The sequence below is a fragment of the Ambystoma mexicanum genome, chromosome 5q (genome assembly GCF_040938575.1).
Source record: "Ambystoma mexicanum isolate Mex_15411 chromosome 5q, UKY_AmexF1_1, whole genome shotgun sequence".
In the NCBI taxonomy this organism is placed as follows: Eukaryota; Metazoa; Chordata; class Amphibia; order Caudata; family Ambystomatidae; genus Ambystoma; species Ambystoma mexicanum.
Genome location: NC_090933.1, coordinates 482,460,027 through 482,476,083, shown reverse-complemented (window position 1 = coordinate 482,476,083; position 16,057 = coordinate 482,460,027).

The following is a 16,057-nucleotide window of genomic DNA, read 5'->3' as shown; positions in this document are numbered from 1 at the left end:
GTGTCCAGCCACCCTGACCAACCCACCCACCCATCAGCGATGAGCACCTGCCAGCAGGCCTGACTTATGTCCCCCGGCCATCCACCCACCCACCCTGCAGCGACGGGCACCTGCCAGCAGGCTCCGACTCATGTCCCTCTGCACCACTACTCACCCAGCAGTGATGGGCACCTGCCAGCAGGCTCCGACTCATGTCCCCCAGCCTATGAACCCCTGAACCCAGCAATGACGGGCACCTGCCAGCAGGCCCCGACTTAAGTCCCCCAGCCACCCTGACCAACCCACCCACCTAGCAGTGACGGGCACCTGCCAGCAGGCCCCGACTCATGTCCCCCAGCCACCCTGACCAACCCACCCACCCAGCAGTGACGGGCACCTGCCAGCAGGCCCTGACTCATGTCCCCCAGCCACCCTGACCAACCCACCCACCCAGCAGTGACGGGCACCTGCCAGCAGGACCCGACTCATGTCCGCCAGCTACCCTGACCAGCCCACCGACCCAGCAGTGATGGTCACCTGCCAGCAGGCCCCGACTCATGTCCCCCAGCCATCCTGAGCAACCCACCCACCCAGCACTGACGTGAACCTGCCATCAGGCCCGACTCATTTCCCCCTGCACCCCCACCCACCCAGCAGTGATGGGCACCTGACAGCAGGCCCCGACTCAGGTCCCCCAGCAAAGGACCCACCCACCCAGCAGTGACAGGCACCTGCCAGCAGGCCCCAACTCATTTCCCCCAGCCACCCTGACCATGAGCAGTGATGAGCACCTGCCAGCAGGCCCGACTTATGTCCCCCAGCCATCCACCCACCGACCCAGCAGTGACAGGCACCTGCCAGCAGGCCCCAACTCATTTCCCCCAGCCACCCTGACCAACCCACGCACCCACCCAGCAGTGATGAGCACCTGCCAGCATGCCCGACTTTTGTCCCTCAGCCATCCACCCACCCACCCAGCAGTGACGGGCACCTTCCAGCATGCCCTGACTCATGTCCCTCTGCACTCCCATCCACACAGCAGTGATGGGCACGTGCCAGCAGTCTCCGACTCATGTCCCCCAGCCTATGAACTCACAAACTCAGCAGTGACGGGCACCTGTCAGCAGGCCCCCGACTCATGTCCCCCAGCCACCCTGACCAACCCACCCACCCAGCAGTGACGGGCACCTGCCAGCAGACCCCGACTAATGTTCCCCAGCCACCCACCCACCTACCCAGCAGTCATGGGCACCTGCCAGCAGGCCCCAACTCATGTCTCCCAGCCACCCTGACCAACCCACCCACCCAGCAGTGACGGGCACCTGCCAGCAGGCCCCGACTCATGTCCCCCAGCCACCCTGACCAACCCACCCACAAAGCAGTAACGGGCACCTGCCAGCAGGCCCCGACTAATGTTCCCCAGCCACCCACCCACCTACCCAGCAGTGATGGGCACCTGCCAGCAGGCCCCAACCCATGTTTCCAGCCACCCTGACCAACCCACCCATCCATCAGTGATGAGCATCTGCCAGCAGGCCTGACTTATGTCCCCCAGCCATCCACCCACCCACCCAGCAGAGACGGGCACCTGCCAGCAGGCCCCGACTCATGTCCCTCTGCACCCCTACCCACCCAGCAGTGATGGGCACCTGCCAGCAGGCTCAGACTCATGTCCCCCAACCTATGAACCCATGAACCCATCAGTGACGGGCACCTGCCAGCAGGCCCTGATTCAAGTTCCCAGCCACCCTGACCAACCCACCCAGCTAGCAGTGACGGGCACCTGCCAGCAGGCCCCGACTCAAGTCCCCCAGCCACCCTGACCAACCCACCCACCTAGCAGTGACGGGTACCTGCCAGCAGGCCCCGACTCATGTCCCCCAGCCTCCCAACCACCTACCCAGGAGTGATGGGCACTGGCCAGCAGGCCCCAACTCATGTCCCCCAGCCACCCTGACCAACCCACCCACCCAGCAATGACGGGCACCTGCCAGCAGGCCCCGACTCATGTCCCCCAGTCACCCTGACCAACTCACCCACCCAGCAGTGATGGGCACCTGCCAGCAGGCCCCGACTCATGTCCCCCAGCCACCCTGACCAACCCACCCACCCAGCAGTGAAGGGCACCTGCCAGCAGGCCCCGACTCATGTGCCCAAGCCACCATGACCAACACAGCCAGCAGTGACGGTCACCTGCCAGCAGACCCTGACTCATGTTCCCATGCACCCCCACCCACACAGCAGTGATGAGCACCTGCCAGCAGGCCCCGACTAATGTTCCCCAGCCACCCACCCACCTACCCAGCAGCCATGGGCACCTGCCAGCAGTCCCCAACTCATGTCCCCCAGCCACCCTGACCAACCCACCCACCCAGCAGTGACGGGCACCTGCCAGCAGGCCCCGACTCATGTCCCCCAGCCACCCTGACCAACCCACCCACAAAGCAGTGATGGGCACCTGCCAGCAGGCCCCAATTAATGTTCCCCAGCCACCCACCCACCTACCCAGCAGTGATGGGCACCTGCCAGCAGGCCCCAACTCATGTTTCCAGCCACCCTGACCAACCCACCCCCCGATCAGCGATGAGCACCTGCCAGCAGGCCTGACTTATGTCCCCCAGCCATCCACCCACCCACCCAGCAGAGACGGGCACCTGCCAGCATGCCCCGACTCATGTCCCTCTGCACCCCTACCCACCCAGCAGTGATGGGCACCTGCCAGCAGGCTCAGACTCATGTCCCCCAACCTATGAACCCATGAACCCAGCAGTGACGGGCACCTGCCAGCAGGCCCTGACTCAAGTCCCCCAGCCACCCTGACCAACCCACCCAGCTAGCAGTGACGGGCACCTGCCAGAAGGCCCCGACTCAAGTCCCCCAGCCACCCTGACCAACCCACCCACCTAGCAGTGACGGGTACCTGCCAGCAGGCCCCGACTCATGTCCCTCAGCCTCCCAACCACCTACCCAGGAGTGATTGATGGGCACTGGCCAGCAGGCCCCAACTCATGTCCCCCAGCCACCCTGACCAACCCACCCACCCAGCAATGACGGGCACCTGCCAGCAGGCCCCGACTCATGTCCCCCAGCCACCCTGACAAACTCACCCACCCAGCAGTGATGGGCACCTGCCAGCAGGCCCCGACTCATGTCCCCCAGCCACCCTGACCAACCCACCCACCCAGCAGTGATGGGCACCTGCCAGCAGGCCCTGACTCATGTGCCCCAGCCACCCTGATGGCAGTGACGGGCATATGCCAGCAGGCCCCGACCCATGTCCCCCAGCCACCCTGACCAACCCACCCACCCATCAGCGATGAGCACCTGCCAGCAGGCCTGACTTATGTCCCCCGGCCATCCACCCACCCACCCTGCAGCGACGGGCACCTGCCAGCAGGCTCCGACTCATGTCCCTCTGCACCACTACTCACCCAGCAGTGATGGGCACCTGCCAGCAGGCTCCGACTCATGTCCCCCAGCCTATGAACCCCTGAACCCAGCAATGACGGGCACCTGCCAGCAGGCCCCGACTTAAGTCCCCCAGCCACCCTGACCAACCCACCCACCTAGCAGTGACGGGCACCTGCCAGCAGGCCCCGACTCATGTCCCCCAGCCACCCTGACCAACCCACCCACCCAGCAGTGACGGGCACCTGCCAGCAGGCCCTGACTCATGTCCCCCAGCCACCCTGACCAACCCACCCACCCAGCAGTGACGGGCACCTGCCAGCAGGACCCGACTCATGTCCGCCAGCTACCCTGACCAGCCCACCGACCCAGCAGTGATGGTCACCTGCCAGCAGGCCCCGACTCATGTCCCCCAGCCATCCTGAGCAACCCACCCACCCAGCACTGACGTGAACCTGCCATCAGGCCCGACTCATTTCCCCCTGCACCCCCACCCACCCAGCAGTGATGGGCACCTGACAGCAGGCCCCGACTCAGGTCCCCCAGCAAAGGACCCACCCACCCAGCAGTGACAGGCACCTGCCAGCAGGCCCCAACTCATTTCCCCCAGCCACCCTGACCATGAGCAGTGATGAGCACCTGCCAGCAGGCCCGACTTATGTCCCCCAGCCATCCACCCACCGACCCAGCAGTGACAGGCACCTGCCAGCAGGCCCCAACTCATTTCCCCCAGCCACCCTGACCAAACCACGCACCCACCCAGCAGTGATGAGCACCTGCCAGCATGCCCGACTTTTGTCCCTCAGCCATCCACCCACCCACCCAGCAGTGACGGGCACCTTCCAGCATGCCCTGACTCATGTCCCTCTGCACTCCCATCCACACAGCAGTGATGGGCACGTGCCAGCAGTCTCCGACTCATGTCCCCCAGCCTATGAACTCACAAACTCAGCAGTGACGGGCACCTGTCAGCAGGCCCCCGACTCATGTCCCCCAGCCACCCTGACCAACCCACCCACCCAGCAGTGACGGGCACCTGCCAGCAGACCCCGACTAATGTTCCCCAGCCACCCACCCACCTACCCAGCAGTCATGGGCACCTGCCAGCAGGCCCCAACTCATGTCTCCCAGCCACCCTGACCAACCCACCCACCCAGCAGTGACGGGCACCTGCCAGCAGGCCCCGACTCATGTCCCCCAGCCACCCTGACCAACCCACCCACAAAGCAGTAACGGGCACCTGCCAGCAGGCCCCGACTAATGTTCCCCAGCCACCCACCCACCTACCCAGCAGTGATGGGCACCTGCCAGCAGGCCCCAACCCATGTTTCCAGCCACCCTGACCAACCCACCCATCCATCAGTGATGAGCATCTGCCAGCAGGCCTGACTTATGTCCCCCAGCCATCCACCCACCCACCCAGCAGAGACGGGCACCTGCCAGCAGGCCCCGACTCATGTCCCTCTGCACCCCTACCCACCCAGCAGTGATGGGCACCTGCCAGCAGGCTCAGACTCATGTCCCCCAACCTATGAACCCATGAACCCATCAGTGACGGGCACCTGCCAGCAGGCCCTGATTCAAGTTCCCAGCCACCCTGACCAACCCACCCAGCTAGCAGTGACGGGCACCTGCCAGCAGGCCCCGACTCAAGTCCCCCAGCCACCCTGACCAACCCACCCACCTAGCAGTGACGGGTACCTGCCAGCAGGCCCCGACTCATGTCCCCCAGCCTCCCAACCACCTACCCAGGAGTGATGGGCACTGGCCAGCAGGCCCCAACTCATGTCCCCCAGCCACCCTGACCAACCCACCCACCCAGCAATGACGGGCACCTGCCAGCAGGCCCCGACTCATGTCCCCCAGTCACCCTGACCAACTCACCCACCCAGCAGTGATGGGCACCTGCCAGCAGGCCCCGACTCATGTCCCCCAGCCACCCTGACCAACCCACCCACCCAGCAGTGAAGGGCACCTGCCAGCAGGCCCCGACTCATGTGCCCAAGCCACCATGACCAACACAGCCAGCAGTGACGGTCACCTGCCAGCAGACCCTGACTCATGTTCCCATGCACCCCCACCCACACAGCAGTGATGAGCACCTGCCAGCAGGCCCCGACTAATGTTCCCCAGCCACCCACCCACCTACCCAGCAGCCATGGGCACCTGCCAGCAGTCCCCAACTCATGTCCCCCAGCCACCCTGACCAACCCACCCACCCAGCAGTGACGGGCACCTGCCAGCAGGCCCCGACTCATGTCCCCCAGCCACCCTGACCAACCCACCCACAAAGCAGTGATGGGCACCTGCCAGCAGGCCCCAATTAATGTTCCCCAGCCACCCACCCACCTAACCAGCAGTGATGGGCACCTGCCAGCAGGCCCCAACTCATGTTTCCAGCCACCCTGACCAACCCACCCCCCGATCAGCGATGAGCACCTGCCAGCAGGCCTGACTTATGTCCCCCAGCCATCCACCCACCCACCCAGCAGAGACGGGCACCTGCCAGCATGCCCCGACTCATGTCCCTCTGCACCCCTACCCACCCAGCAGTGATGGGCACCTGCCAGCAGGCTCAGACTCATGTCCCCCAACCTATGAACCCATGAACCCAGCAGTGACGGGCACCTGCCAGCAGGCCCTGACTCAAGTCCCCCAGCCACCCTGACCAACCCACCCAGCTAGCAGTGACGGGCACCTGCCAGAAGGCCCCGACTCAAGTCCCCCAGCCACCCTGACCAACCCACCCACCTAGCAGTGACGGGTACCTGCCAGCAGGCCCCGACTCATGTCCCTCAGCCTCCCAACCACCTACCCAGGAGTGATTGATGGGCACTGGCCAGCAGGCCCCAACTCATGTCCCCCAGCCACCCTGACCAACCCACCCACCCAGCAATGACGGGCACCTGCCAGCAGGCCCCGACTCATGTCCCCCAGCCACCCTGACAAACTCACCCACCCAGCAGTGATGGGCACCTGCCAGCAGGCCCCGACTCATGTCCCCCAGCCACCCTGACCAACCCACCCACCCAGCAGTGATGGGCACCTGCCAGCAGGCCCTGACTCATGTGCCCCAGCCACCCTGATGGCAGTGACGGGCATATGCCAGCAGGCCCCGACCCATGTCCCCCAGCCACCCTGACCAACCCACCCACCCAGCAGTGACGGGAAGCTGCCAGCAGCCCCTGACTCATGTCCCCCTGCACCCCCACCCACCCAGCAGTGATGGGCACCTACCAGCAGGCCCCGACTCATTTCCCCCAGCCACCCTGACCAACCCACCCACCCAGCAGTGACGGGCACCTGCCACTAGGCCCTGACTCATGTCCCCCTGCACCCCCACCCACCCAGCAGTGATGGGCACCTGCCAGCAGGCCCAGACTAGAGTCCAAAGCAGTGACGGCACCTGCCAGCAGGCCCCGACTCATGTCCCCCAGCCACCCTTACCAACCCACCCACTCAGATGTGAAGGGCACCTGCCAGCAGGCCCCGACTCATGTCCCCCAGCCACCCTGACCAATACACCCATCCAGCAGTGATGGGCACCTGCCAGCAGGCCTGACTTATGTCCACCTGCAACCCCACACATCCAGCAGTGACGGTCACCTGCCAGCAGGCCCCAACTTAAGTCCCCCAGGCACCCTGACCAACCCACCCACCCAGCAGTGACGGGCACCTGCCAGCAGGCCCCGACTCATATCCCCCAGCCACCATGACCAACCCACCTACCCAGCAGTGACGGGCACCTGCAAGCAGGCCCCGACTCATGTCCCCAAGCCACCCTGACCAACCCACCCACCCAGCAGTGACGGGCACCTGCCAGCAGGCCCCGACTCATGTCCCCCAGCCACCCTGACCAACCCACCACCCAGCAGTTATGGGCACCTGTCAGCAGGCCCCGACTCATGTCCCCCAGCCACCCTGACCAAACCACCCACCCAGCAGTGATGGGCACCTGCCTGCAGGCCCTGACTCATGTCCCCCTGCACCCCCACCCACCCAGCAGTGATGGGCACCTGCCAGCAGGCCCCAACTCATGTGTCCAGACACCCTGACCAACCCACCCACCCATCAGCGATGAGCACCTGCCAGCAGGCCTGACTTATGTCCCCCAGCCATCCACCCACCCACCCTGCAGCGACGGGCACCTGCCAGCAGGCCCCGACTCATGTCCCTCTGCACCACTACCCACCCAGCAGTGATGGGCACCTGCCAGCAGGCTCCGACTCATGTCCCCCAGCCTATGAACCCCTGAACCCAGCAATGACGGGCACCTGCCAGCAGGCCCCGACTTAAGTCCCCCAGCCACCCTGACCAACCCACCCACCTAGCAGTGACGGGCACCTGCCAGCAGGCCCCGACTCATGTCCCCCAGCCACCCTGACCAACCCACCCACCCAGCAGTGACGGGCACCTGCCAGCAGGCCCCGACTCATGTCCCCCAGCCACCCTGACCAGCCCACCCACCCAGCAGTGACGGGCACCTGCCAGCAGGACCCGACTCATGTCCGCCAGCTACCCTGACCAACCCACCGACCCAGCAGTGATGGTCACCTGCCCGCAGGCCCCGACTCATGTCCCCCAGCCATCCTGAGCAACCCACCCACCCAGCACTGACGGGAACCTGCCATCAGGCCCGACTCATTTCCCCCTGCACCCCCACCCACCCAGCAGTGATGGGCACCTGACAGCAGGCCCCGACTCAGGTCCCCCAGCAAAGGACCCACCCACCCAGCAGTGACAGGCACCTGCCAGCAGGCCCCAACTCATTTCCCCCAGCCACCCTGACCAACCCAGCCACCCACCCAGCAGTGATGAGCACCTGCCAGCAGGCCCGACTTATGTCCCCCAGCCATCCACCCACCCACCCAGCAGTGATGGGCACCTTCCAGCAGGCCCCGACTCATGTCCCTCTGCACCCCCACCAACACAGCAGTGATATGCACGTGCCAGCAGGCCCCGACTCATGTCCCTCTGCACCACTACCCACCCAGCAGTGATGGGCACCTGCCAGTAGGCTCCAACTCATGTCCCCCAGCCTATGAACCCATGAAACGAGCAGTGATGGGCACCTGCCAGCAGGCCCCGACTCATGTCCCCCAGCCACCCTGAACAACCCACCTACCCAGTAGTGATGGGCACCTGCCAGCAGGCCCCGACTAATGTTCCCCAGCCACCCACCCACCTACCCAGCAGTCATGGGCACCTGCCAGCAGGCCCCAACTCATGTCCCCCAGCCACCCTGACCAACCTACCCATCCAGCAGTGACGGGCACCTGCCAGCAGGCCCCGACTCATGTCCCCCAGCTACCCTGACCAACCCACCACCCAGCAGTTACCTGCACCTGTCAGGAGGCCCCGACTCATGTCCCCCAGCCATCCTGACCAAACCACCAACCCAGCAGTGATGGGCACCTGCCAGCAGGCCCCAACTCATGACCCTATGCATCCCCACCCATCCTGAGGTGGTGGGCACCTGCCAGCAGGCCCCGACACATGTTTCCAGCCACCCTGACCAACCCACCCACCCAGCAGTGATGGGCACCTGCCAGCAGACCCAGAATCATGTCTCCCAGCCACCCACCCACCTACCCACAAGCGATGGGCACCTGCCAGCAGGCCCCAACTCATGTCCCCCAGCCACCCTGACCAACCCACCCACCCAGCAGTGACGGGCACCTGCCAGCAGGCCCTGACTCATGTCCCCCAGCCACCCTGACCAACCCACCACCCAGCAGTGACAGGCACCTGTCAGCAGGCCCTGACTCATGTCCCCCAGCAACCCTGACCAAACCACCCACCCAGCAGTGATGGGCACCTGTCAGCAGGCCCTGACTCATGTCCCCCTGCAACCCCCACCCACCAGCAGGCCCAGACTAGAGTCCCCCACCCACCCACACAGCAGTGACGGCACCTGCCAGCAGGCCCCGACTCATGTCCCCCAGCCACCCTGACCAATACACCCATTCAGCAGTGACGGTCACCTTCCAGCAGGCCCCAACTTATGTCCCCCAGATACCCTGACCAACCCACCCACCCAGCATCGACGGGCACCTGCCAGCAGGCCCCGACTCATATCCCCAAGCCACCCTAACCAACCCAGCTACCCAGCAGTGACGGGCACCTGCAAGCAGGCCCCAACTCATGTCCCCCAGCCACCCTGACCAACCCACCCACCTAGCAGTGACGGGCACCTGCCAGCAAGCCCCGACTCATGTCCCCCAGCCTCCCAACCACATACCCAGGAGTGATGGGCACTGGCCAACAGGCCCCAACTCATGTCCCCCAGCCACCCTGACCAACCCACCCACCCAGCAGTGACGGGCACCTGCTAGCAGGCCCCGACTCATGTCCCCCAGCCACCCTGACCAACCCACAACCCAGCAGTGACGGGCACCTGTCAGCAGGCCCCGACTCATGTCCCACAGCCACCCTGACCGAACAACCCACCCACCCATCAGTGATGGGCACCTGCCAGCAGGCCCCGACTCATGTCCCCCAGCCACCCTGACCAATACACCCATTCAGCAGTGACGGTCACCTTCCAGCAGGCCCCAACTTATGTCCCCCAGATACCCTGACCAACCCACCCACCCAGCATCGACGGGCACCTGCCAGCAGGCCCCGACTCATATCCCCAAGCCACCCTAACCAACCCAGCTAACCAGCAGTGACGGGCACCTGCAAGCAGGCCCCAACTCATGTCCCCCAGCCACCCTGACCAACCCACCCACCTAGCAGTGACGGGCACCTGCCAGCAAGCCCCGACTCATGTCCCCCAGCCTCCCAACCACATACCCAGGAGTGATGGGCACTGGCCAACAGGCCCCAACTCATGTCCCCCAGCCACCCTGACCAACCCACCCACCCAGCAGTGACGGGCACCTGCTAGCAGGCCCCGACTCATGTCCCTCTGCACCACTACCCACCCAGGCCTGACTTATTCCCCCAGCCATCCACCCACCCAGCAGCGACGGGCACCTGCCAGCAGGCCCCGACTCATGTCCCTCTGCACCACTACCCACCCAGCAGTGATGGGCACCTGCCAGTAGGCTCCAACTCATGTCCCCCAGCCTATGAACCCATGAACCGAGCAGTGATGGGCACCTGCCAACAGGCCCCGACTCAAGTCCCCCAGCCACCCTGACCAACCCACCCACCTAGCAGTGACGGGCACCTGCCAGCAGGCCCCGACTCAAGTCCCCCAGCCACCCTGACCAACCCACCCACCTAGCAGTGACGGGCACCTGCCAGCAGGCCCCGACACATGTCCCCCAGCCTCCCAACCACATACCCAGGAGTGATGGGCACTGGCCAAAAGGCCCCAACTCATGTCCACCAGCCACCCTGACCAACCCACCAACCCAGCAATGGCGGACACCTGCCAGCAGGCCCCGACTCATGTCCCCCAGCCACCCTGATGGACCCACCCACCCAGCAGTGACGGGCACCTGCCAGCAGGCCCCGCTCATGTCCCCCAGCCACCCTGACCAACCCACCTACCCAGCAGTGACGGGCACCTGCCAGCAGGACCCAACTCATGTCCGCCAGCCACCCTGACCAACCCACCGACCCAGCAGTGATGGTCACCTGCCAGCAGACACTGACCCATGTCCCCCAGCCACCCTGAGCAACCCACCTACCCAGCAGTGACGGGAACCTGCCAGCAGGCCCCGACTCATTTCCCCCAGCATCCCCACCCAACCAGCAATGATGGGCACCTGACAGCAGGCCCCGACTCATGTCCCCCAGCCTATGAAACCTCAAACTCAACAGTGACTTGCACCTGCCAGCAGGCCCCGACTCATGTCCCCCAGCCACCCTGAACAACCCACCTACCCAGTAGTGACGGGCACCTGCCAGCAGGCCCCGACTAATGTCCCCCAGCCAAGCAGTGACAGGCACCTTCCAGCAGTCCCCGACTCATGTCCCTCTGCACCCCCACCCACCCAGCAGTGATGGGCACGTGCCAGCAGGCCCCGACTCATGTCCCCCGGCCTATGAAACCTCAAACTCAACAGTGACTTGCACCTGCCAGCAGGCCCCGACTCATGTCCCCCAGCCACCCTGAACAACCCACCTACCCAGTAGTGACGGGCACCTGCCAGCAGGCCCTGACTAATGTTCCCCATCCATCCACCTACCCAGCAGTCATGGGCACCTGCCAGCAGGCCCCAACCCATGTCCCCCAGCCACCCTGACCAACCTACCCACCCAGCAGTGACGGGCACCTGCCAGCAGGCCCCGACTCATGTCCCCCAGCCACCCTGACCAACCCACCACCCAGCAGTTACCTGCACCTGTCAGGAGGCCCCGACTATTGTCCCCCAGCCATCCTGAAAAACCCACCTACCCAGTAGTGACGGGCACCTGCCAACAGGCCCGACTTATGTCCCCCAGCCATCCACCCACCCACCCAGCAGTGACAGGAACCTTCCAGCAGTCCCCGACTCATGTCCCTCTGCACCCCCACCCACCCAGCAGTGATGGGCACGTGCCAGCAGGCCCCGACTCATGTCCCCCGGCCACCCTGACCAACCCACCCACCCAGCAGTGATGAGCACCTGCCAACAGGCCCGACTTATGTCCCCCAGCCATCCACCCACCCACCCAGCAGTGACAGGCACCTTCCAGCAGTCCCCGACTCATGTCCCTCTGCACCCCCACCCACCCAGCAGTGATGGGCACGTGCCAGCAGGCCCCGACTCATGTCCCCCGGCCTATGAAACCTCAAACTCAACAGTGACTTGCACCTGCCAGCAGGCCCCGACTCATGTCCCCCAGCCACCCTGAACAACCCACCTACCCAGTAGTGACGGGCACCTGCCAGCAGGCCCCGACTAATGTTCCCCATCCACCCACCTACCCAGCAGTCATGGGCACCTGCCAGCATGCCCCAACCCATGTCCCCCAGCCACCCTGACCAACCTACCCACCCAGCAGTGACGGGCACCTGCCAGCAGGCCCCGACTCATGTCCCCCAGCCACCCTGACCAACCCACCACCCAGCAGTTACCTGCACCTGTCAGGAGGCCCCGACTATTGTCCCCCAGCCATCCTGACCAAACCACCAACCCAGCAGTGATGGGCACCTGCCAGCAGGCCCCGACACATGTTTCCAGCCACCCTGACCAACCCACCCACCCACCCAGCAGTGATGGGCACCTGCCAGCAGACCCAGACTCATGTCCCCCAGCCACCCACTCACCTACCCACAAGCGATGGGCACCTGCCAGCAGGCCCCAACTCATGTCCCCCAGCCACCCTGACCAACCCACCCACCCAGCAGTGACGGGCACCTGCCAGCAGGCCCTGACTCATGTCCCCCAGCCACCCTGACCAAAACACCACCCAGCAGTGACAGGCACCTGTCAGCAGGCCCTGACTCATGTCCCCCAGCCACCCTGACCAAACCACCCACCCAGCAGTGATGGGCACCTGTCAGCAGGCCCTGACTCATGTCCCCCTGCAACCCCCACCCACCCAGCAGTGACGGACACCTGCCAGCAGGCCCCGACTCATGTTTCCAGCCACCCTGACCAACCCACCCACCCAGCAGTGATGGGCACCTGTCAGCAGGCCCCGACTCATGTCCCCCATCCACCCACCCACGTACCCAACAGTGATGGGCACCTGCCAGCAGACCCCAACTCATGTCCCCCAGCCACCCTGAACAACCCAGCAGTGACAGGCACCTGTCAGCAGGCCCTGATTCATGTCCCCCAGCCACCCTGACCAAACCACCCACCCAGCAGTGATGGGCACCTGTCAGCAGGCCCTGACTCATGTCCCCCTGCACCCCCACCCACCCAGAAGTGATGGGCACCTGCCAGCAGGCCCCGACTCATGTTTCCAGCCACCCTGACCAACCCACCCACCCAGCAGTGACGGGCACCTGCCAGCAGGCCCTGACTCATGTCCCCCTGCACCTCCACCCATCCAGCAGTGATGGGCACGTGCCAGCAGGCCCAGACTAGAGTCCCCACCCACCCACCCAGCAGTGACGGCACCTGCCAGCAGGCCCCGACTCATGTCCCCCAGCCACCCTTACCAACCCACCCACTCAGCAGTGAAGGGAACCTGCCAGCAGGCCCCGACTCATGTCCCCCAGCCACCCTGACCAATACACCCATCCAGCAGTGACGGGCACCTGCCAGCAGGCCCTGACTTATGTCCCCCTGCAACCCCACCCATTCAGCAGTGACGGTCAACTTCCAGCAGGCCCCAATTTATGTCCCCCAGATACCCTGACCAACCCACCCACCCAGCAGTGACGGGCACCTGCCAGCAGGCCCCGACTCATATCCCCCAGCCACCCTAACCAACCCAGCTACCCAGCAGTGACGGGCACCTGCAAGCAGGCCCCAACTCATGTCCCCAAGCTACCCTGACCAACCCACCCACCCAGCAGTGACGGGCACCTGCCAGCAGGCCCAGACACATGTCCCCCAGCCACCCTGATCAACCCACCACCCAGCAGTGACGGGCACCTGTCAGCAGGTCCCGACTCATGTCCCCCAGCCACCCTGACCAATACACCCATCCAGCAGTGATGGGCACCTGCCAGCAGGCCCAGACTAGAGTGAAGCAGTGACGGCACCTGCCAGCCGGCCCGACTCATGTCCCCCAGCCACCCTTACCAACCCACCCACTCAGCAGTGAAGGGAACCTGCCAGCAGGCCCCGACTCATGTCCCTCAGCCACCCTGACCAATACACCCATCCAGCAGTGACGGGCACCTGGAGCAGGCCCCGACTTATGTCCCCCTGCAACCCCACCCATCCAGCAGTGACTGTCACCTGCCAGCAGGCCCCAACTTATGTCCCCCAGCCACCCTGACCAACCCACCCACCCAGCATTGACGGGCACCTGCCAGCAGGCCCCGACTCATATCCCCCAGCCACCCTAACCAACCCAGCTACCCAGCAGTGGCGGGCACCTGCAAGCAGGCCCCTGCTCATGTCCCCAAGCCACTCTGACCAACCCACCCACCCAGCAGTGACGGGCACCTGCCAGCAGGCCCCGACTCATGTCCCCCAGCCACCCTGACCAACCCACCACCCAGCAGTGACGGGCACCTGTCAGCAGGCCCCGACTCATGTCCCCCAGCCACCCTGACCAAACCACCTACCCAGCAGTGATGGGCACCTGCCAGCAGGCCCCGACTCATGTCCCCCTGCACCCCCACCCACCCAGCAGTGATGGACACCTGCCAGCAGGCCCCAACTCAGGTTTCCAGCCACCCTGACCAACCCATCAGCGATGAGCACCTGCCAGCAGGCCTGACTTATGTCCCCCAACCATCCACCCACCCACCCAGCAGCGACGGGCACATGCCAGCAGGCCCTGACTCATGTCCCTCTGCACCCCTACCCACCCAGCAGTGATGGGCACCTGCCAGCATGCTCAGACTCATGTCCCCCAACCTAGGAACCCATGAATCCAGCAGTGACGGGCACCTGCCAGCAGGCCCTGACTCAAGTCCCCCAGCTACCCTGACCAACCCTCCCAGCTAGCAGTGACGGGCACCTGCCAGCAGGCCCTGACTCAAGTCCCCCAGCCACCCTGACCAACCCACCCACCTAGCAGTGACAGGCACCTGCCAGCAGGCCCCGACTCATGTCCCCCAGCCTCCCAACCACCTAGCCAGGAGTGATGGGCACTGGCCAGCAGGCCCCAACTCATGTCCCCCAGCCACCCTGACCAACCCACCCACCCAGCAATGACGGGCACCTGCCAGCAGGTCCTGACTCATGTCCCACAGCCACCCTGACCAACCCACCCACCCAGCAGTGATGGGCACCTGCCAGCAGGCCCCGACTAATGTCCCCGAGCCACACTGATGAACCCACCCACCCAGCAGTGATGGGCACCTGCCAGCAGGCCCCGACTCATGTGCCCCAGCCACCCTGACCAACACAGCCAGCAGTGATGGTCACCTGCCAGCAGACCCTGACTCATGTTCCCATGCACCCCCACCCACCCAGCAGTGACGGGCACCTGCCAGCAGGCCCAGACTCATGTCCCCCAGCCACCCTGACCACCAAAACACCCAGCAGTGACGGGCACATGCCAGCAGGCCCCAACTCATGTCCCCCTGCACCCCAACCCACCCAGCAGTGACGGGCACCTTCCAGCAGGCCCCGACTCATGTCCGCCAGAAACCCACCCACCCAGCAGTGTCGGGCACCTGCCAGCAGGCCCAGATCCATGTACCCCAGCCACCCTGACCAACCCATCCACCCAGCAGTGACGGGAAGCTTCCAGCAGCCCCTGACTCATGTCCCCCTGCACCCCCACCCACCCAGAAGTGACCGGCACCTGCCAGCAGGCCCCGACTCATGTCCCCAGCCACCTTGACCAACCCACCCACCCAGCAGTGATGGGCACCTGCCAGCAGGCCCCGACTAATGTCCCCCTGCACCCCCGCCCACCTAGCAGTGACGGGCACCTGCCAGCAGGCCTCGACTCATGTCCCCCTGCACCATTACCCACCCAGCAGTGACATGAACCTGCCAGCAGGCCCCGACTCATGTCCCCCAGACACCCACCCACCCAGCAGTGATGGGCACCTGCCAGTAGGCACCGACTCATGTCACCCAGCCACCCTGACCAACCCACCCATCCCACAGTGATGTGCACCTGCCAGCAGGCCCCGACTCATGTCCCC